The sequence below is a fragment of the Cyprinodon tularosa genome, unplaced genomic scaffold (assembly GCF_016077235.1).
Source record: "Cyprinodon tularosa strain WSP-4 unplaced genomic scaffold, ASM1607723v1 ctg6, whole genome shotgun sequence".
Lineage (NCBI taxonomy): Eukaryota > Metazoa > Chordata > Actinopteri > Cyprinodontiformes > Cyprinodontidae > Cyprinodon > Cyprinodon tularosa.
The window spans coordinates 3,704,613-3,723,420 of record NW_024039340.1 but is presented as its reverse complement, the minus strand read 5'-3'; the positions used below and the strand labels follow the sequence as shown (position 1 = coordinate 3,723,420).

At 41.4% G+C, this 18,808-nt stretch overlaps 1 protein-coding gene across 2 annotated transcripts in view; it reads right to left on the bottom strand.

The window, feature by feature from the left end:
- asap2a (ArfGAP with SH3 domain, ankyrin repeat and PH domain 2a) overlaps nt 1-18,808 on the bottom strand; it is a 120,581-nt gene that overhangs the window by 55,914 nt on the left and 45,859 nt on the right. The window lies entirely within an intron of this gene.

The following is an 18,808-nucleotide window of genomic DNA, read 5'->3' as shown; positions in this document are numbered from 1 at the left end:
CTTGCATCCCACTCTGCTGCTCCACAGGTAGCTAAAAACTTGAGGGTTACAATTAAGTTGGATGCTGTTGAGGTAATTTAAACCCTCTCTTTTATCAGTCATTATGATTAATTAAATTCAGCTTATTTCTATAGCGCCAATTCACAACACATGTCACCTCAAGGTAGTTTCAGGTTCAACCAGATCATCCAGTCAGATTGATTCAAAGTTTTCTATCTAAGGAAAACCAGCTGATTGCATCGACTCATTGGCTCTTCAGCAATCCCTCACACTAAGCATGCTTGTAGCGACAGTAGAGAGGAAAAACTCCCTTTTAACAGGAAGAAACCTCCAGCAGAACCAGGCTCAGTGTGAGCGGCCATCTGCTGAGGCCCACTGGGGTTCAAGGAGACAGAAGCAGACATAGAAAAAGAAGCAGAGATACAAAAGGCAACTGTCAACCAGCTCCACAGGCGGCCCCATCTAGGATTATTGTGAAATCTTTAAAGTTGTTCCAACCGTTGCATTTCCGAATTCTCCCGAGTGGTGCCCGACTTTACACCACTATATAAAGTGAATTTTATTGGTCGTTTATCAAGGGGACGGGATTGTTGTGGTGGAAGGTTCGCAAGCAAGTTTGGTTTTTGACGGTTTGTCTGAAGCATCTTGCTAACCAGTTAGCAACTTAATGCTAGTAGGTTCCCAATTTCCATTGGGACCAAGTAGCACTAAATTGGTGACTTAGAAACGACGCTGTCAAGGAACGCTATGGACAGCGGAAACATGCAAGAGGAGGAGAGTTTAGTGTCGGAGGTCGTGGATGAGTCTCCTCCGTCATCCATTTTTTATTTAGAGGAGGAAAGCGGGGACGAAGATGTTGTGGAAGAGGACGCCAGGGCGGCAGAAGCTTGGTTTGGTGTAGAAGGCTTCCACCCGTACATGTTTGAGCCCTTGCCTCGCAACGCTGCCAGTTCTGTTAGCTCTACGCCTGCCGAAGACACAGACGTCCATCCCCGTGAACACTGGGACGCAACTCAATGGGAAAGGAAAGGATTCTGATTTCAACCGTTGCGTATATTAGCTGCGACGTATGAATCCAGATATGACCGAAAAAATTAGATTGACAGATGACCGTTGATATATGATTGGCCGGAATTTAGGTGTTCACCACAGATTTTTAGACATAATTTTTTTTTTTAAATAGAAATTTTCCTAATTTTGGGACAATATTGTCTGATAAAGAGTATTTATATACATGTTTATGCCAAAATGATTTTACATTTAAATATGATTTCCCTACAACTTTAATCAAATTAATGATCCTCCTTCCAAAAAATAAAATAAAATAAAAAAATAGAACCAATATCTGTTTCAATCTGATTTAGTCCACCAAATTAAAGGAATAGTACACCCAAAACATCATTAGGCTTCATTTTCTACTCACCCCCATGCTGAACAACACTCTGGAGTACTTTTTTGATATCTCAAATGCATCTGGAGATCTGGGAGGCTTCTTGCTGTCTGCTGACATTCAAATAATGGAGGTCTATGGTGCCCGAGACAGAAAGGTCCATAAAAGTCCACAAAAAACGTGTCAATATTCCTCCATACTGCTCGTCCAATGTATTCCAAGTGTCCTGAGTGGGTAGCATCCAGAATTTACTCGAAACGAAATCATTTAGAATGTTTTTAGAGCATAAACAGTAGTGTATAGGATTTCCTGAAAGCGCGCGCCAGCGCGTTCACGAGCCTACGGAAGCCGGCAGACCAAACCAGATGAAAGTGCGCATTCAGCTCGGCAAAGAACTCATGCTCTTCCTCAACACTGAAGTCCTCAGACATTTTTCTTTCGTTGTTTCTTTCTTTGCACAGGTAAACAGCACATTTCTTCTTCTACGCTTGCATTATCGGCAGAGCAGACGCTGAATGCGCACTTTCATCTGGTTTGGTCTGCCGGCTTCCGTAGGCTCGTGAACGCGCTGGCGCGCGCTTTCAGGAAATACTATACACTACTGTTTATGCTCTAAAAACGTTCTAAATGACTTCGTTTCGAGTAAATTATGGACGCTACCCACTCAGGACACTTGGAATACATTGGACGAGCAGTATGGAGGAATATTGACACGTTTTTTGTGGACTTTTTTGGACCTTTCTGTCTCGGGCGCCATAGACCTCCATTATTTGAATGTCAGCAGACAGCAAGAAGCCTCCCAGATCTCCAGATGCATTTGAGATATCAAAAAAGTACTCCAGAGTGTTGTTCAGCATGGGGGTGAGTAGAAAATGAAGGCTAATCATGTTTTGGGTGTACTATTCCTTTAAGGTTAAACCTGGAGTATGGAAGTCAGACCATTATACTGGGCTGATTAACAACTGGTACCGCTGGGAGAGCCGTGAAGCAGGGGAGGGACTCCATGGGGGAACACTACCATGACAACACCAATGACAGAAACTATGGGCTCGTGTGGGAATAATAACCTTTTAATAACATAATAACATTTTACAGAAGGACGGCACTTACAATGACTGTACAAGTTTACAGCCATCAAACAGATAACCAGATAAGATCAACTGTACAAGTTCATACATGTGGCTCATATCATGACCTCAGATATCCATCATGTTATTTGCAAGAGAAAAAAGCCAGAATCCCCTGAGTCACAACTGGCAAGCATCCTCAAAGGCAGCAAACTAGATTTTCCTGTCCAGCAGGCGGAGAGACGAATGCATTCAGATTCACTCTATGGCAACCTGAAAAGGTATCACAGCCCTTGAACCCCTCCTCATTTTGCCCCAGTAAAACACATTGAAGGTTTGGTTTTACTGTTCATGTCATAAACCACACTCACTCACCACCTTACAGGAACTGTCTTTGTCAAGGTTCTCAATGGCATCTGTATAAACAGTGGTATTATAAGACCTTAGTGCAGCATTCATTTCTGTCGATCACTATTTTATCAGAGTGCCTTGGAAACTGGTTCAGCCTTTCTGGTATAGCACTGGACTGGTTTCATACCTACTTGAAGTACAATGTCTTTTCTCTGTTTGTAGCTAACTTTACACCAGAGACCACAAAAAGTTATATGTGGCATTCCCCAAGAGTCCCTCTTAGTAGCCTCGTGAGACCATCCTGATCTCACGAGCTTTCAAGGTTTCACTCGCTAATCAGTCTGGAGACTCTCCGTTGAAGAAAATTTGGAGCCGTTCACCAAACGAACGTCCGATCAGCGTTGGCTTTGAGGCGGGTTGAGGCGTGACGCAACGAGAAGCGCGACAGTTCAGTCTAAAGAACTTGGCGGCTTCAGCCGATGAAACTAGTGTTAGCGTGGCTATCGAGCAAGTTTTATCGGAATTACAGAGTATTTCTTCACTGACAGAAGAGCAAAACACTGCTCTGGAGGCTTTTCTCAGAGGAAAAGATGTTTTTGCTCTTCTCCTGACTGGTTTCGGCAAGAGTTTGATCTATCAATTGGCTCCTCTTCGTCGTCGCTCTGTTAGTACGTCATATGCTTCGTTGATCTTATTGGTTTATTTGGCCCGTCTATCACCAACTTAGGCCAATCAGCTAACCAGTATTTTCGCCCCTTCCCAAAATTACTTCAACGGAAGGTTTCCAGATGGATATGCGGAGCAAATCCATCTGGCGGAGTCAGGTTACCCTCTTAGGGCCCTTTTTTTAATATCTACCTGCTCACCGAAACTCAGATCTTAAACAATAATCTAAGTTACTAGAACTAAGCAGATGACACACAGTTGTCCATTAAGATGTCACCAGGTGACTATGAACCCGTTCTCACTGTGGGTAAATGCAAAGAAGAAATTAACACATTGAGGCAAATATTTTTTAAGCTAAATCAAAGAAAAACTGAAGTAATAATTTTCTGGACCAAGGAAGAGTGTTTAAAATTTACCACCTAGCTTAATTTAATCCAATTACAAAGCAGCAATCAGGCTTTAAATCTGGATGTAGGGATGGACTCGGTAAGCAGAGACAGCAGTTGCTTACGGGCGCACAACTTCTTAGGGGCCCCATCACTGACACCTGGTCGGCCCCCTACACAATTGTGGACTAGGACATCTCTTTGCAGATGTAATGGTGCAAAATATTCCTCTTAAACCCACCTGATGCTAAAGCGACCCACCGGACCGTATTTATACCCCAACACATCCCAGATTTCAACATGATGGTGAGACGTTTAAACACGACACCAATAGCAAAGCAGACAGTGGGACTTTTAATTACTATGTTAATAACTGTGTATAGTTCATTAGACGGTTGGTAAAAAATACACTCATATAATATGTTTAAAACCGCAATAAAGATCTTAAAAGAACAATGTATTTGAGTATTTAATTTTTTACACTACTACTTGGAATTATTGGGTAACTCAGAGCGTACCGTATTTTCACGACCATAAGGCGCACCGTACTAAAAGGCGCAGTCTCAGTTATGTGTGCCATTTCTGTATTTAACACACACATAAGGCGCACTGGACTATAGGGCGCGTTTTTTATATACAGGTACATGTCCTCTACTACCTTTAAATACCTCTACTGCGTATTTAAAAATACAGCGGGGGCAAAACTGAGTATGACTGTGCTTTATTCATGTATTTATTACAAAGTATTAATCAAACCTGGGAGCTGGCCATGAGACAGACACATCGCAGATGACACAGCGCTGTGATCACTCCTAAATTAACTTAAAATCCTGAAACCTGCCGACGGAATTTGTTCGCTTTTATTACCGGTATCCTGGTGCCTGCAGTTTAAATTATTTAGATGAAAAACACCTGCCAGCCACCGCGGTGAACCTGGAGGCTACCCAGCCTAGAGGCTGCTGATGAAGGGATTTCTACTGTCGGTGCACCGCTGGTATGTGGGGGTCTGAGCGCCTCCGACAGAAATAGATAATCTGGATGAACTGACTGCAATGATTAAATTTTTCAGGTGGACTTTCTCACTTAAAAACATATTAAAACTACTTTATTCCCACTGATCACAGCAAATATAGTTGCAAGATTTAGATTATTTAGACGAAAAACACCTGCCAGCCACCGCGGTGAAGAGGAGGAGACCCGCCCAGAGGCTGCTGTTGAATTAAGTTTTCAGGTAGAAAAATAGAGCAGGAGCAAAACTGAGTATGATTGTGCTTTATTAATGTATTTATTACAAAGTATTAATCGAACCCATCAAAGTCATCATCCTCTGTTTCTGAATTAAACAGCTGCGCTAAATCAGACATGCCAATTTCCCCTTCTTCGCTGTCAGAGTCACTTTCCGTGCAGCGCGGCTCCTCAGAAATGATGCCGGCTTTTGTGAAAGCTTGAACAACAGAGCCAGCAGACACATTAGTCCAAGCATCTACAATCCATCCGCAAACGGTGATGTAACTTGCCCGGCGCTGCCTTCCACTTATCGTGAAATTGTGGTCTCCGTCTGTCATCCATCGCTCCCACGCCGCTCGCAGCCTTACTTTGAACGGCCGCTTCACACCGATGTCGAGCGGTGGAAGTTCCTTTGTCAGACCCCCGGGATAACGGCGAGCACAGCGTTTATTGCTGCTCAAAACGCGCTGCGGGACCTTTTGCTGCGCCTGTACGCGTGTCAACCGTTGACTTTGCATGTAAACTCGCTGCTTCTGCTGCACCTGCTGCGTCCGGTTCACAGCGAGCGCATTAATTTGTTTCACCATGTTTTTCCACATCAGCTGTGAGATGGGCACGCATGGAGTCAGATTAACAGCGATGGTGATGAGTGGAAAAAAAACACCTGGTCTCCTTACATTCACCTCCCTCAGCCACTCTTTCATCATCTCCTCAATGAGGTGGTCTCAAAAGTCGCAGTTGCAACACACATAGGGCGCACCGCACATTTTGAGGGGAAAAAAAGACGTTTATGTGCGCCTTATAGTCGTGAAAATACGGTAGATTAACACCATTACCGTTACGTACAATGTGTTAGCGACGATGGATACAAAATAGAGGTACTTAAGCTGATTCCAGAAAAGAAAAAGAAAAGAAGAGCTGCTGGAACGGCAAAAAACTACCCAAAATAAACAATAGGCATCGCCCTGATATTAGTTCCTGGAACTTGGGATGTCTGTAACATGTGGTGATGCGCTGTCACCAATGGTTCCATTCAAGGTGCGCAGTCACTATTTTTCCATGAGTGATGTGTGAATATATATACTGAGAATTGCATAATTGTATCTTCTTGGCCGATTTATGGAATTGTCGCCGTATCCTGAACCTTTATCAGGTGTTGTACTTCATATAGAACCCACCAAGATAATGTTGCTTATAAGCCTATTGTTGTTTCGTTATGCCATTGCCCAGACCTGAACCTTCAGAGGAACAAAGTCGCCCTTCTATCACCTAAAGAACATCTCCAGGAATAAAGGACTAATGTCTCATCAAGACCTTTAAAAAAGCGGCCTGTACAGCTCTGCTTATAAAGTGGATCAGACAGCGGCAGCTGATCCAGAATGCTGCTGCCTGTGTCCTCACTACAACTAAGAAAGTAGAGCACATCAGCCCAGTTCTAAAGTCCTTCCACTGATTCCCCGTATCTCAGAGAACAGACTTAAAAATCCTGCTGTTAGTCTATAAATCACTGAATGGCTTTGCGCCAAAATACATGTATTTAGAAACTATAACCAAACCCGAACCAGAACCAAAGATGGAGAAGCAGCTTTCAGTTCCGATGCTCCACTAAACTGAAATAAACTCACAGAAAGCTGTAAAAGCGCTTAAAATAATTAGCTTTAAACTGAGATTAAAAACATATTTGTTTAAAGTGGCCTTTTAGAGGAGGGTGCTGTCCAAGTTTACATCTATCATGGACAATACCTTCCACCCTCTGCACCAGACTGTAGAGGAGCTGACTCTACAATGCGACACTACAACGGCATTAACTTGTGAAATGTATAATGTGCAGTTTACCATTTGATACCCTGTGCAATAACTATATATACAAATAAATATCCATCCATATAAATACCCATGTAAACACCCTGTACAATAAACCTGTATATAAATCCTACTATAATAACAATAACAAAAAAAAGCTGTAATGTGTGGACGCACTGTATATACTAGGGATGGAACGGTTTATGAAAACCGTCCGAACCGTTCGGTACGACTGTCTCGGTTCGGTTCGTGTGTGTTGCGTTCGGTTCATGCGCTGCTCCTTTTTCTCATAGGCGAAGCGTTTACACTCCAGAGCAGAAGGTGGCGGTACTGCGACCAAAGCCAACCAGCAGTAGTAAACAAGAAGAAGAAGAAGTGAAGCAGCGTAGCCGGGTGTAGCAGAAAAAAATCAGTTGTTGTGGAGAATTGTGTGGGTATGGCGAGTGGGAAAGAACAGGAGTTGGAAGACGCGCCAGCAGCACTTTATAGGTCTGCTGTATGGGACCACTTTGCATTTAGAGTGACCTACGATGACGGCGGAAAGAAAGCTGGGGATAAAAGTGCAACAGTGTGCAAGCAGTGTGCAACACGTTTTGTTTATGCTAACAGCAACACGACCAACATGTCATGCTAACCCCGAAATCCCTCATACTCCGTCAGCGCTCCGCCCCGCTGCGCTCCAGACCAGCTGCTCAAAGCAAAGCCTACAGCCTCCACTGTGGCTCCCGTCGCTCCGCTCTGAGTTCCTTGGAGATCGAAGAGGGCATGCGCCAGATGATTAAATTCAAAGCAGCAAAACATGCGGAAATGATCCAGGGTTTCCACGGATCATTTAAAATAATTACAATTCATTACTTTTGGGGGATTTTTTCATTGATTTCATTCATTTATGGGATTTCGGTGTAACAATAAACATATACCGAACCGAAAACCGTGACCACGAAACCGTGAACCGAACCGTGGATTTTGTGAACCGTTCCACCCCTAGTATCTACTGTATAATATATCCCATGCACCTTTTTCCTCCTTTGGCACATCCTTCTTCTCTGATCATTTGAGCTGATGCAACAAGGAAATTTCTCCACTGTTATATTAATAAAGTCAATCAATCAATCAATTTATGCCACTGCAATGTACTTTGATTTTATTTTATTTTGTCCATGTACAGCTCTTTGAATTATATCGCTCCTGAAATGTGCAATATAATTAAACTACCGATAAACTTGCCTTGCTGTCTGGCCTAAGAGGTTCTTTAGAGAACAAACAGCATCATGAAGAACAAAACCTGAGCAGATGGGTCAGGGATGACCAGCAGACAGGTCTGCAAGTTAAGGTTCCTAATCAGTAACCCAAGTTTTGAATAAAGCTTTGCTCTGCTCATTGTGCTTGGTTAATTATTTAAAGGAACTCACAGTTTGTGCTTCCATCCCTCCTCAGACTGCAGTAATCCTGTTTCCACTGTTTTCCATAACACCGTTGCACCAATGGACACTTCTAGGCAACACACTGATGGCTTGCAAACACATGCAGTTTCTTATCATTTTGCATAAAAGCAAAGAAAAAGAAAAACAACGTCCAGCTTGGATAACGTCCCAAAGGTTTGGTCGGCAGATTCTTAACTTTACTTTAACGCATGCAGTTTAATCATGGGACACCAGGCCGGCTTCTGCTTCCTCCGTTCAACAGGCTCTGCGAAGCCCGGCCCGCTGACGCACGCAGAACAATGTGTGAGCTCAGATTAATGTCATTTCTCTGCAGAGACTGAGGGGACAAAAACAACACTGGGCCCTGTGTTGGAAAGAAGGGAAGGGAGCGGACTAAACAGAAAGAATTACAGGACATGAGAAAGAAAATCACAAAGATAAAAAGCCTCAGCAGAGATCATTGAGAGGCTGTAGAGGAACATTTCTACCACCAAGGTTACAAATTCACAGTTAACAGAACCTAGGAGTCCAATCAGTCTGTCTGGAGAAAAAAAAGCCTAAAATGAGAAGAGGTCGGAAATGCTGAAATGCTAACATTTAATCGGTTTTTATTAAAATGTACAATTTTCTTAACCATCTGCTCCCTTTTTAATTGAGGGAGTTTTGTAAAACTCTGTGATTTCCAGGTGTCTTCGATGCTGCTGCTGGTTGTTGGAATAATCATGTATAAGATATTTAATGTTTGTTCTTATGATGTATAATTGGAACAGTAATATGTCACACGGGAGGTGTTGCACAAGCAGTATAGGTCAACTCTCAGGAAGTATTGCTCAATCTTAACGAAACCAGGAGGTTCTCGGACCATTTGACCTCAAGACATTTAACTGCAAATTGACCTGTTCACTGAGGCTGCAAGTTGAATTGTATTTCTTGCTTCCTATTCCTTCAGCGCAACCTCAGCTTGTGTAACTAGGGACCCCCCCTCTGGCTTTAATAAATAGCGAGGAGAAAGCTGAAGACTGGCAGAGGGGGTGGAGATGTACCTGCACGGTCTCTTCCTACTCTCCTCGCGATTAAAAGGAATTCTGACTCTGTGCCTTTCTTTCCTTGTTTTTAGGGCTGCAACTAACGATTATTTTAAAAATTGATGAATCGGCCGATTATTTTTTCGATTAATCGATGAATCGGACAAGAAAATTTTTTATATTAACCTCTTTATTCCAAAATAAACATTTTAGACAGAACAAACAAGCACACAAGTACAGGTTGCTCATTAACTGTACTGGTGCAATATGAAAAATAAATGTTTGTGTAAAAACTACGCAAATTTACATGAGAAATGTAGCTGTACATCCACAAAATATAGGGTACTTTGTTTCATAAAGCGCAAAAAGAGACAGGCATTTTTGTTTTTTAAAGCCCCTAAGGGGTTCAAACAATAGGTCCCCCCATTTCAACAAATTAGTTTTTTTAGACTAGAAGAGTTCTGCCTTTTAAGACAGGAAAGTATAGCAGTTAAAGTTGCTGCTTGAGAAAATACTGAACCATAGAGATAAAAATAGCCCTGTGATTCAAATTATAAATTGTATTTGGAATAAAAATGAGAGAACTAGGGGTGCTAAAAAACACATCCTCCAAAGACAGATATTTACATGGGAATGTGGCAGATAATTAATTGACATATTACTGATCTTGCTGGATTTTATTCTGCTTTACTTCCATAAATTGCAGGATCTTCTTTTCTTTATCTTTGCCAGAAGATTTAAACTTTAAAAGCCTTGCCCTCATAATTTGCAAGTTAATTTATTTATAAAGAAAATATAAACGCTGCTTAAACAAATTTAAATGAAATTAAAAGTAAAATAAGTAGCCAACCTTATCACTGTCTGTAACCTACTAACAAGGTAAGGAAAGCATCAGATGAGCTACCTGAGAAACTAACGTTACGTTTCCCCACTTTAAAACCAAACAAACATGGTTACTCATCCTGCTGATCAGCTCTCTTCACTGCCATCAAAGGCTCCAACGTGTTTTCTTTTCAGGTGCTGCGTCATAACAGTGGTGCTTCTGTGCCATGTTCATTTGTTTTTACAAAAGTTGCATGTTACGACTTTTTTCACTTTACAAAGCACAGGCTATTTTAATTATTGTGATCAATTTGCGCCGTCAACCCCGGCGCATGCGCGCTTCATTTGCAGTCTGGACGCTGAGGGTAAACTCCTCACTAAAATCCTGCGGCTCTGACTCTGACTGCCGCGCTGAGAGGGATTCCTGTGGGAGAGGGAGAAAGGCGTTGGGATGGGGGAGGCGCCCCACGGCAGGCAAAAGCCGCCAGTGACACCGTAAAAAGTTGCCAGTTTTGTCGCTAGTTGCTTTTTTGAAAAATAGTCGCTGGGGGGGTCTGAAGAGTCGCTGAGTTGGCAACACTGCAACTGCGGCGCTGACTCGCTCCGCCATATTTTTTTCTTCCCCCGGATGACGGCGGCGGCGGATGACGCATTAATCGCGCGACACAACTAATCGATGATTAAATTCGTTGCCAACGCTTTTAAAAGTCGATTTTTATCGATTTTATCGATTCGTTGTTGCAGCCCTACTTGTTTTACTGGTTTTAGGTGTTAAACCTGACACTGGTTTATTAATCCGTAACAGTCTGGCGGCTTCATGATGCAGCAGGTGAGAAGTTGCTCCTCTGCCTCTATCGCTTTCCTGCAGCAGGAGCTCTCATCTCTGACTCAGCTTCTGTAAGATTTTTCCCTCCATGAACTCTTAACTATTTACTCTTCTAAAATCAAAGCCCCTCCCACTCCTGATTACTACTCCTTGTTCAAATGCTGAAATATTCCCTCTGAGCTTTAGATTTGACAGCCGGTCTTACTGGGCGATACCTGGATTCTCTTTACGCAAACTCAACATTTTTACAGTTTCTCCTCTCATAAAGCAACATGGAAGGTTTCTATCAGACCATTCTGCATGACTGTATCCACTATTTGTCCAATTCTAGAGAAATAAGACCTGCATGTTTTATCTTGTTTGTAAAAATTATCAGGAATATCAGCTCTTTAAAGTGCGACTGTGGGTGCACAGCAATCTCAAAAGGGGTTAGGAACTAGAGATTATTACGGTAGTTAGAAGAAGCAGCTGAAGATCCCCCAAAAAGAGAAAAGTGAGCAGGACAATTAATGGCATTTGCTATATAACAATTTCTAAAACCCTAATTCTTAATTGTAGATTAATTTTTTTTGTCTAGAACGTTTCTTTTTACTCAAGCTTTTATTTAGCCTTTTGTGAAGCACTTGTGAACAAAGAAATATAAATATTCCTTCATGTATTTAGGTGTTGATCCAATCAGTGATTTGTAGACTAACAGAAGGATTTTAAAGTCTATTCTCTGAGCTACAGGGAGCCAGTGGAAATCTTCAGAACCAGGCTGATGTGCTCTACTTTCTTAGGTCTAGTGAGAACACAGGCAGCAGCGTTTTGGATCAGCTGCAGCCATCTGATGGACCTTTTAGGCAAACCTTTGAAGACACTGCTGCAGTGATCAATTCTACTAAAGATAGATGAAAGTTAAAGGTAGAAAATGATGGTGCATCCACATATTGATCTGTTCCAAGCATCTTACCAACACTCTGATGGGTTCATAGTCACCTGGTGACATTGTGATATAAATCTGTGTATCATCTGCATAGTTATGGTAACTGATGTGGTTGTTTTTCAATATTCTGAGCTAAGGAGAGAAACCATTCAAAATCTTCTCCTATTAATGCATTTATTATCCCAGTAAATACATTCTTAACCTTTAACACATTTTATTTTAGTATGCCTACTATTTTTGTGGAGGGAAAAATGTAATTTAGGTCTTTTTTACTAAATTAAATCAATGGTGACCCTGATGTATATCTGGATGCTCGTGTGCAAATGAGCTGATGGTACGGATCGTGCTTCAGGGACGGATCGGGTAGGCAGGGCCAAAACAAGTCGACAAAAATGGCCTCGATAAACTGATGTCCTGCTACGACAAAAACCAACGTTTATCCAGAATGAAGGAAACAACTACTGAGAGCTAGAGGTGCTTCTACAAGTTTTTCACCACAATGTTTTGTAAACTGTAAACCATGAAGCCATATTCAGATCCCTGCATCTTTAGACAAAGCAAATTTTTTCACAGTTAAGCTTCTTGATATTATCCAGAATAAATATAATCCAGTTTTCTTTTACATTTGAACCTCTAGTGAGATTTCCTTAAGTTTGTTTATGACCAAGCAAACTGTTTCCAATATATTTTTAGGCTTACAACCAGCAGCATTCCAGCATTTATCTCAGTTATCTACTTCACTATTGGTATGTTGATGTTTGAAACATCACGACAACCGTTAGCATTAAAGGACAGTCACAGCCGCTGGGCCTGGTGAAGGAACCTTGATTTTATCAGGGACTTTTTTTTTTGTCCCACTGCAGCATTTTAAGCATACCACAATGAGAAGCTGGGTCCCTACGTGCGTCAGAAAAGATGAGCCTGTCTTTCTTTGTTCTTCTAATTTTTTTTACCTTTGTGGAGTAAGTGTGTGCTGGATTGTCACCTGAAATTGTTTAGATTGAGAAGAAAGTTAATCTGGAAGTACTCAGCTCCCAGGGAAGGTAGCAGGAGGCAGGCACCCCACAGAGGAGCCATACTTGTGCAAAGGGTCCACATTGTCATAACCCACTACCAGTAAAGGTAAAAAGACTCCCAGTCTTAAAAGTTTCAATGTCAAAAAAATTTGAACTCCTTAACGCATCCTGAAAGTGATGGGCCAAAAACAAAAAGGTCACGAGTATCCATGGAGCTGTGTGAGGTAACACAGGAAGACCCTTCCCTAGAAACAAGTTTTCTGTTTGTACTGGAGCACCAAAGCTGGGGGGCTGACATGTGGAAGGAAATTACTTCAATCATGATCTTGGAGCTTAGTTCTTTAGATGGAGATGATCACTGGACCTTTTAAGCCGATAGACAAAGTCAACATTAGCTGTGTTTTATACGATTCTTGTGTGAATTTTCAGCAAACTTGTAAACTAAAACCAAAATTAGACACATTTCCATTCATTCTAGCGAATTAACCAGGGAATGCAAAGCAAAACCTCATTATTAATCTACGGTTACAATTAGCTCCAAGTGAAAGAAGTGAATTAGCTAAAGGGGACCACAGATCAGTACTGAAGTGAGGTTTTAATGAATGGGGTTCCATCTGGTCATACTCATTTTATAAGGTCAGCTGGTATCAGTGATCCTATATGCAAAGCATATTGAGAGAAATGCAATTCTAATGTTAGCATTCAGGATAGAGTCCTGCAACGGGTCGGGTACCCGCGGGTCCCCGACGGGTCACCCACTTAAATGCTCTTTTGCAGGTGAAAAATACATAAATAAAAATAAACGGGTCAGGGGGATATTTTTTTAGTGCAGGCGGGTAGTTGGTGATTTTTTTTTATGCGTGTGTGTTGTTATGGACCTCAGAAATGTTATATTAATCAGGCACTGGGGTCACCCTTGTTGTAGCTTAAAGCCCTGCCGGCAGTGTGGGCTTCCCTCCAAAAAGGCCACAGTTAGTGCATATATGTCTGCTGCAGTGTTAATGGCGCTGTTCTGCAGCGCAGCGTACTATAGCCTATTACTTGATGTGTTAACGGGTCGGGTTGCGGGTTAAATATCAACGGGTCGGGTCGGGTTCGGATTTGATATTGAAGATATCCGCAGGTGACGGGTCGGGTTCGGTAGTCATCCTAACAGGTTCGGGCGGGTGCGGGTTGGTAAAACTCGACCCGTGCAGGACCCTAATTCAGGACACAAGCAGTGAAAAAAGCTGATCACTTATGTGAGATAAACCTTAAGCACATTTAAAAAAAAAGACCTCAAAGGACCTCACAGGAACGAAAGTTGTTTTGAATTTGGCGATTTCCATTAAAGGAATAGTACACCCAAAACATGATTAGCCTTCATTTTCTACTCACCCCCATGCCAGTGGCGGCTGGTGAAAAATATTTTTGGTGGGGCTGATATAGCCTAGTGTATGTCTCCAACTAATCCGGAATAAGAATTCAAATAAACAATTGGACAATACATACAATTTAACAGTAATGATTTAATTTACTATATAATAACAGTAACAGTGATGATTTGGGTCACTGTGACGGGGTTCTTTGGCCTCCAAGAATCCAGGCTCAGTCTGGTTACCGGTGTTGGTGATTTATTGAGCTCAAAAACTCAAAACAGGGTGCAAAAGAAACTAAACATACAAGATACTCTGGGCCTCAGCCTCCCTCCGGTTACCAGCAATGTAAGAAACAGAAAACAAAAATTGCCGCTTTTCTTCCCACAGCCCTCATTAAATAGTTTAAGCCCCTACAGGCTCTCTTATTTCTGATTTCTTCTCATTAATCGGTTTTGTCCATATATTACCTCCACAAACAATTGATGTACAAAAACAAATAATTTTTACAACTTAATTCTTTTACACAGATTCATTGACTTATTCAATTACACCAAACTGGGTTTGAACCCAGCAAAGACGCAGCCAGACTGAAGATGACAAGTCCCCGTAGCATAAACACGTACACACACACACACACACACACACACACACACACACACACACACACACACACACACACACACACACGGCTAACCCCACTGAAATATTAAGTGTGCACCCTCAATATGCCAGCAGGTAACCAGGACAGCTTGTGTGTTTTAAGTTCATGGAGCTACTGGTCTCAGCGCGAGTGTATTGGTCCTCACAAACACAGTATAACAGGAATGTGTGTGTGGCGCGCAAAGTTACAGAGGTTGTTTTAAGCGACGAGGTGGATTCGTCACAGTCACAATAACCATGACATGAAATGTTCATATCCTACAACAGGGATATTCTTCTGGCAAACGGGTAGATAAATAAGGATCTCACCGAATTTGGTGGAAGCTGCATCTCGGTCGTTACATTCGCCATCTTCCCTCTAACTGTCTGCACCTGCGCTTGGGTTCAGAAGCCTGTTAAAGCGCAGTATTTTCAGCGCCCCAAGACCATAAAGTTCCGAGACGCTGATTGGCCATTAAATTCACCTAGCAATAGTACATGATTGACAGATTCTCTGCAAATGTGGGGCTGTCTGATCAGCGCCCCCAGAACAGAGACGGTAGGAGTCTGTCTGTGGAAATCCACAAATTAATGACAGTAGATAGGGAAATGTAGTTTATATAATTTGTTTTGCTTATAGGTACACAGTCTAGAGAGTAAAACTGACATTTATGAGTTAATTTCTAAAAATATATTTTACGTTTCTGTCTTCTTATCAGGGAGGGCGGTGCCCCAGCGCCCCCTATGGGCCGGCCGCCACTGCCCCATGCTGAACAACACTCTGGAGTACTTTTTTGATATCTCAAATGCATCTGGAGATCTGGGAGGCTTCTTGCTGTCTGCTGACATTCAAATAATGGAGGTCTATGGTGACCGAGGCAGAAAGGTCCATAAAAGTCCACAAAAAACGTGTCAATATTCCTCCATACTGCTCGTCCAATGTATTCCAAGTAGGGCTGAAACGATTCATCGAGTAACTCGATTACAAAAAATCCTCGAGGAAATTTATCTGCCTCGAAGCTTCGCTAAATTTATTGTATTGTAATAAGCAATGCTGTTAAATACGCAGCACACTGGTCTAGCCGGAGGGTTTTTGTGTTGCACAACGCTACCACTTCCGTTAGCGCCTGGAGCGCTTGTGCTAAGTTTGTAGCTATGGAGGGAACCGGAGAATGCTCAGAAGGTGAACCCCGAAAGCGACAAAAAATGTCAAAAGTTTGGGAACATTTTAGGCTAAACAGAAAGGACAACACAGCGCAATGCATCCACTGCAAAGCAGAATTGGCGTACCACAACAGCACGACATCAATGTTGCAGCATCTGAAGAGAAAACACCCGCTACATGCATCCAACTCGTACACGGTTGCCAACAGGTAACGTTTATGTTCTCTTTGCTAACTACGTTGTGTGATAATCTGCCATGTTATAGATGTAAATTGAGGCACATTATTTTGCTAACGTTACATCTAAACATAGCGGTTACTTAACCGGGTGTAGTGTAAATTGTATGTGAGGGTGGAACTGAGAGAAATTATGCAGGACTTAATGTAAGTTTGTTAATAAAAATACGCAGCAACAGATTACAGGCAGCTGAAAAGCATTTATTTATTGGTGTCTTTCCATCCTGAAAAGTTAGTCTTTTCTTCTCGCTACTGTTATGTATGAATTAGAAATTTTTGATTAATATTTTTTGTAGTAATTCTATATTTGCTTATACCTAAGCAATCAAGAATAAATAATAGCATCGTTTTAATAAAAATAACAACATTTTTGCATTTTATCATGACTAGTTAAGGCTGCAGAACTCTGTACAAACTCAAACCTTTACATTTAGACATTTTTATAAGCATATTTGTGAGCCTGCCACTTTATTATTTGAATATAATTTAATATCTTATAACTTTTCTTCAGGTTAAAGCAAACTACTGTTACAAGTAAACTTTCTAAACTACAAACATTTAACTGTTAGGGATGCTCAAAAAGGAGATATTGGACTGATCTGGACTAACTGGTGTTATTGCAGATTTGCCAATAGTTTATTTTATAATTTTTTTTTATCCGATTACTCGATTAATCGTAAGAATAATCGAAAGTTTACTCGATTACTAAAATATTCGTTTACAACAGCCCTAATTCCAAGTGTCCTGAGTGGGTAGCGTCCGTAATTTACTCGAAACTAAGTCATTTAGAATGTTTTTAGAGCATAAACAGTAGTGTATAGGATTTCCTAAAAGCGCGTTCACGAGTCTACGGAAACCGCGGCAGACCAAACCAGACGAAAGTGCGCATTCAGCTCGGCAAAGAACTCATGCTCTTCCTCAACACTGAAGTCCTCAGACATTTTTCTTTCGTTGTTTCTTTCTTTGCACAGGTAAACAGCACATTTCTTCTTCTACGCTTGCATTATCGGCAGAGCAGACGCTGAAAGCGCACTTTCATCTAGTTTGGTCTGCCGCGGTTTCCGTAGACTCGTGTACGCGCTTTTAGGAAATCCTACACACTACTGTTTATGCTCTAAAAACATTCTAAATAACTTGGTTTCGAGTAAATTATGGACGCTACCCACTCAGGACACTTGGAATACATTGGACGAGCAGTATGGAGGAATATTGACACGTTTTTTGTGGACTTTTATGGACCTTTCTGCCTCGGGCGCCATAGACCTCCATTATTTGAATGTCAGCAGACAGCAAGAAGCCTCCCAGATCTCCAGATGCATTTGAGATATCAAAAAAGTACTCCAGAGTGTTGTTCAGCATGGGGGTGAGTAGAAAATGAAGGCTAATCATGTTTTGGGTGTACTATTCCTTTAAGTGTGATGAGAAGAGAAACAGCAGAAGGTGCCCATCTTGATTTCATTTGTTTTGTTTTTTGTAAGGCAAAGTCAGCCAGTGATGCAAGTTCATTTAAAATTGAGGCAGACACCCTGTCTACTTTTAAGGCTAGGCTTTAAACTTTCCTTTTTGATAAAGCTTATAGTTAGAGTGGCTCAGGTTATCCTGAGCTATCTCTATAGTTATGCTGCTATAGGCTTAGACTGCTGGAGGACATGGAAACCACTTTTCATCATACTATGTCATTCTAGCTCTATTCTCCAATTCTGCAGTGTTTAATAGTTCAACCTCTAACTTCATGCTCGTTATACTCTTTCTTATTATAGTATCTTTATCTGGTCTCTTCCTGTTTGGCTGTGATACAATTGCGGAGGGAAATACGAGCTGGGCCGCTGCCATCAAACTTTCGATTGTAGAGTTGGGCCTGTTTTTCTGTGCTTAGTCCTGTTTTTCTTCAAAAACATAGTTATAGGCTCAGCTTTTAAGCGTCTCAAGATGAAATGTGTTGTCAATTCATGCAATTTGAATTAAATGAATTAAATTGTATCTGTTCAAGTTGTAGCTCTATATGAAAACAGTTGGATGGGTTTTCAAAAAAAAATGTTAAATGTTATATTTGAAGATTTTTACAGATATAGGAAAACATTTTTGAGAAGTTTGTACAGGCATCTGTTAGGGGGGCATCCCTGGCAGTCTTTCTGAACCTTTGTTATACATTAGCATCGCATTTAAATTAATTGCTATGAAATATATACATTTTTCCCAAATAGCCAGGCCTAAATTAGAGAATTAATAGAAATATTTATATCCAGAACAAGCAAGGACCATGACAGCTTTTCTGCAAAGACTGTTAAAAACAGGCAGCTTTGGTTAATATGAGCTTTCTGTAAAAGAAGGAAATAAAGGTGTCCTAGAAAGACTCTCATTCATGAACCATTTATACCATAAACACTGATAAAGGAGTAAACAGGTTTCAGCCTTTTAGACATCCATCCATCCATCCTCTACTGCTTATATTGTCAGGGTCATGGTGGAGCAGGTGCCTATCT